This window comes from Odontomachus brunneus, unplaced genomic scaffold (assembly GCF_010583005.1).
Source record: "Odontomachus brunneus isolate Ranch 3 - 2012 unplaced genomic scaffold, Obru_v1 Obru_scaffold_113, whole genome shotgun sequence".
Lineage (NCBI taxonomy): Eukaryota > Metazoa > Arthropoda > Insecta > Hymenoptera > Formicidae > Odontomachus > Odontomachus brunneus.
The window spans coordinates 562,274-567,588 of record NW_022639563.1 but is presented as its reverse complement, the minus strand read 5'-3'; the positions used below and the strand labels follow the sequence as shown (position 1 = coordinate 567,588).

At 43.0% G+C, this 5,315-nt stretch overlaps 1 protein-coding gene across 10 annotated transcripts in view; it reads left to right on the top strand.

Moving 5' to 3' along the window:
- The window catches only part of LOC116849352, a 156,287-nt gene that overhangs the window by 61,142 nt on the left and 89,830 nt on the right, over positions 1 to 5,315 (top strand). The gene's annotated exons all lie outside the window — the stretch shown is intronic.

The following is a 5,315-nucleotide window of genomic DNA, read 5'->3' as shown; positions in this document are numbered from 1 at the left end:
TCTCTCTCTCTCTCTCTCTCTCTCTCTCTCTCTCTCTCTCTCTCTCTCAGTTTCTGTCTCTTTCTATTTTCCTCTCTGTAGGAGAGATAGTAGATAACTACGTTCTGTTGACTTAACGTCACCGTCATTGTATTTATCCGCCTACGTGTACGACAGCCGTCAGATAAGTCTTCCATGTAGACTCGATGTGTATATGCGCGTCGCACATCCGTGAATTCTTCTATAAACACTCTCGCGAGAGTGCGCTAAAAACCTTCATTTGTTGCATTAATAGCGATCATGCGAATTCTACAAAATGAAAATATTCCAATGGGAATATATGGGGAAATGTATGATAGATGAAAACGTTGCAAGATCTTTTATTAGTGTGTTTTCCGGGTGGAATGTAACTATGTATTTAAGCTACGTAAAGATTAAACGTGCCACAATTTGTGTGGAAATCGATTCTCTTTGTTCGCTTTATTTCGCTTGTTTCAATTCTACAATTAACGTAGTGTTTATTCCCCGTTAATCCCGCGCGCGAAAAATACATTTTGGCATCTCACTTGCGCCGTATCGATCGTTGGGGATTACTTGTATTATTTTTTCATATTAAACTTCAAATCGATTAGTTACGGTCGATCAAATTTTGTAGGAAAAACGAAATAAGTTTATGCAACAATGGACTTTTACCCAATGTGTAATAGCGATCAGTTCGCCTTCAGGGCAAACATGAGGGAGCAGCTCTTAACAAATATCATGGAGTGCTTTTAATAAATATCTCGATCATAGAATGACGCAAATTTGTGTTAATTTCACCTTGCTGTCTCGTTAATAAACACACGAATATTTATGTTGAACGTTTACGTATGCAGCCGAAAAATGAAAAATTCGAATATTATACATTTTTTTAAATATTACGGTTGAACGAAAATTTAATTTAATTACAATCAAACTCAAATAAATTTCTCCCGAAAAATACGTTTTCACTGCGAAAATACTATTCATGCACTTTTTGTTAAAAAAAAAAAAGGAAAGGGAGAATATTTATCATTGAGTCATAATTTTCGTATAAGAAAGTACGTCGCAATATTTAAACAGGGCTTAATTTTCCTCTACGACCCTTGTTGAAATGCAAGTATCTTATTACAACTAAAAGTAGTAATTCTGAACAGTATTAAACTCGCTGCTGATTGTTTATTTTCAATTAACGCGAACTGTTCCTCTCCCCTCTCTCTCTATCTCTCTCTTGGTTTGTTGATTTTCTACTGTGTTTGTTAGGCTTTAGCGTTATAGATCAAAGTTATCAGCTGATCTCCACGACGTGACGTGAAGTAAGAGTCAAATCAAGTATTATTATTATCAAGATACATTAGAGCGATATGAAAATACCCGAATACCGTTCATAACGTGGAATAGCAAGTCTTGAGATTGTGTATAGAATCACATAAGTTACTTCGAGTATTCTTCAGGTTATCCAATCGCTATACGCCTGCAGATAGGCATCCTAATAGCTCGTCAGTTGGCGAGTTATCTCGATTCTAATATTCCAGGCGCGTTCAACGATAAGGCTACATTCGATGATCTAAAGACGATCGGTTTGTTTACATTCGCATCAACGAAAATGAAATAAAAGAATATGAATCATCGTCTCTACATTACTATATAATAATTGCCATTTTTTATTACAAATTTTATCCGCATATATAGACTCATGTTTCTCTCTGCATATTATATATTATGTACAATCTACATATAGTCGATTGCATATTTTTTGTCGAATAAAGCTGTGACGCTTCAAGTTTCAGAATTGAAAGCTACTGCTGACGTGTACGATCACACAGCAATCAGTTATAAATATATAAAAATCACCTCTAAAAGTAATGTTCTCTTCATTGAAAATAAATTCTTTCTTTCAAATTTCATAAATGTCACACTCTATACTGTCACTTCGGCTCCTGTCGTAATCGATTATTGCGCATACATGCGACAGCAGTGACTTTCAATTCTGGCAACTTGAAGCGTTGCAACTTTATCGATAAGACCGATTTGTAGTCGACTATACATTGGAAAGCAAATTCTCTCATTAGGTAAGACAATACGTTCTGAGATTCACAAAAAAATAGCGAACAATCTATCTGTTATGTCACACATACACACACATAGTCATAATGCAATAACGTCAAACGTCGTATTTGCGACGGTTTGGTTTATCAAATAATCGATACTCGCTACGCTCATGTTATATCCATAAATTTTTCCGCTTTTCCCACCGCACAACATTTTTGTCAGCGACTTGCACTCTCTCACGGGAATTGGCAGGAGTCAGATCCTCGAGCACATGTATAGCAAATCTGGATTCGTGTTATCGGAGTACGTGACCCCATCCGACGTCAGGATAGAACCCGGGATAAAATTCGAGGCATAAAGTACCGACCGTATTAAGTCGGAAACATCGTTCCCCGAAACTCGTCGCGTATTAATCTCCCGTACGTCTCTCCTGTATTATGCAATTTGCGCCTCTTCATTACGAACCCTTCGCGCGCTGGAAATACACAAAACAGCCACTCGTTTCCGTTCCGTCCCATCTCGGCACGAATAAAGGCCCACACAATCGCCACAACTTGCGAATAATCAACTTGCACAAGAATGAATATTCACTGCAACTCCGTTAGAACGAAGTGTACTCGAAATTAAATATTAGATAAGATGTCGTTATATCTGTTTGCGAAACTTAATTCCCAAAAACCGGAGGCTTCCCTGATAGCTTGTCAATCTCGATCATGACGCTCAATATCGGACGCTCAGCAATTGAATTCATCTGCACTAAAACACTTGTAAGAAGAAAACTTGATACGAACGATCTTCCACATATAAATTATGAAGCGTTGGCGCGAAGAGAATTAAGAAACGAAACATTCGCATTGTCGCGAAACGTGCAGGTTGCTGGCAAGGAATTCCCTTCTGCCAGCGAGATTCGCCGCTGGCTCTCCCGCTTGCCATCCCCTCCGTTTTTCCTGTTTTCTTTCGCGAGATACGCGGCCATAAATTTCGATTGGAGGACTCGTGGTGCGCTCCGCAGTTCTCGTTTTAAAGAGAGCCGCAATGTGCGCGCGTGCTCGCTCTCCACTCGTAAATCCCAATCAGAACTCACAATTTATGGAGCGGGTTACCGCCGCGCGTCTCGCAAATTTGCTGTCCAAATGCACGCAAATCCGATCATCCCCGAGAGCGAGAGTAACCGCGCGATTTGCTCTTCGATTTGGCGACGTTCGCGCGCTTTCAAGGCTCCCTCATCCCCTTCACGCCGGTGACGGTTACTCGAAACGAACGATACTTTTATGGGCTACAAATTACCTCCCGAATCACCGGCGCGATTCCTCGAACGGCCCTGCGACCAAGCTAACATGCGTACTGCCCGATCCTTGAGAGAATCGTGAATCGCCGAGGAGGACTCTCTCCTTTTGTTCTTTTAGTGAAATTACAGAGGAGAATTTGATGCGACCTCAAGTAAATCAGGCAGAAACAGAAAATCGCGACTTTCCAAGACTCATTGTCGATCGATCTAGAACCACCCTTGAGAACGCCGGATCTGCGACGGCGCGATCGACTTTTTGAAGTCCTCGTCCGCCTGTCGGTTCTAACAGAGCTCGGGTTGGAAAAATCGTTGTTGAATTTCAGTAAATGTAGTCGTTGTCCAGGTTGTGGTTCTCTCTGCAAAGTGGAAGAGAGCGAGGGAGAGGGAGAGAGAAAGAGAGAGGCGGCAAACGATGCTTTCATTGAGCTTGACGCTGAAATACAGATTACGTGTCAACGTATTCAGGAACTGCAAAGGAGAACGCTGGCTCTTAATGGAATCGGAAAACGATTTGTAATGGGAAGTAAAATCGTCGCTTAAGGCGCGTCAGCATTACCATCGGCGTACTCGAGTTGGGCGAAGGTAGCGGGAAAAAATCGTTAACGGTAAATACGTCCGTTTGAGCGCGGTGCCGGTTGAAGATTGATGAATTTCTTCAAGATGCAACGCAAGATCAAGACACGATCCGCGACTGTTTACGATTATTTCCGATTAAAAGGAAGCCCCTGAGAGCAACTCCAATAAGAGTGTCTTGTGTATTTATTATGATGTTATTTTCAGAGACAAGGAAAACATCCGTTTTTTTCCTCCTTTTTTCCTTTATCAATTTTTATGTCGCATCGGAAGCGCCGCAGCGTTATGAAAGTTGAAACACGCGGATCGAACGCTCGAAATATATCCACGTCTGCTCGCGCCGGGCTAATTCCGCGGCCATAGTTTTCGGAAGAGGGATGGGAGTGGGCGTAATATTAAATTTTCGTACACGCGTTCTTGCTTCTGCGGCCAACTATTCGTGACCGCGGAAATTTGCGTTGCCCGGAACTTTCCTCGATAACTGATACATTCTAATGCGCTCCGTTAACGCCAGTCGAGCGAGACTCTCTATCGGAGAAATATATCGATCACGCTGCGAGGAGAGTGTTCACCGGGTTATCTTCGATGATGGCTATTTACTGCATTCGCCCTGACGGGTTGCCATTTGTCATAATAAAGCTGCCGCGCGCAAAGATTACGTCAAGTGGGATAATCGTACATGATCGATTGCATGCAACATCTTCGCGGAAAATTCGCAAAGTTAGTCGCGCGCGCTCAGGTCTGGTCTGTGTAACGAGATACCTGATGCACGAGAGATACAGAGACTCTGACGTCTTGGGAGAATGTAACGTTTTGCTTTCGAAGCGTTCCTAAAAAGCCTTTGGCCCACGTGTCTGCGATGGAGAAGCTTCTTAAGCGGATATATCGCGATAAACACGAGCGCGCTAACGCGTTTTGATGTTACGCGCGTCGTGCTAAAGCGTCGAACATATTTCGCCCACGGCGGGGAACGATGGTTTCCCCCGGAAAAGCATGAATTTATGACGTATTACATGCGCGGTAAAGAATTGCCTCACTCACGGGGGGCGAAAGGCGAGCATTTTTAAAGGCGACCCGCCGCTCTGAAACAATGGCGGGCATGGCCGGTGTTCCTGCGGCGGCGGAGAACACCATTTTTCTTGTCCCTTTTATATCTGGTCCTGCTCTACCTCCTTCACATCAAAGCGAGATAAAAGAGAAAACGAGTAGAGAAGAGGCGCGAGTGTGTGTCCGTCTGCAGTAAATTCTCCCTCTGATCCCGGCGGATCCTTGTCGAAAGAATTATTCGGACTATCGCTTTTACCAGTCCCACATAATGCGTCGTAAGTGAGACGCACCTCGCGAGAGACAGAGAGAGAGAGAGAGAGAGAGAGAGAGAGAGAGAGAGAGAGAGAGAGAGAGAGAG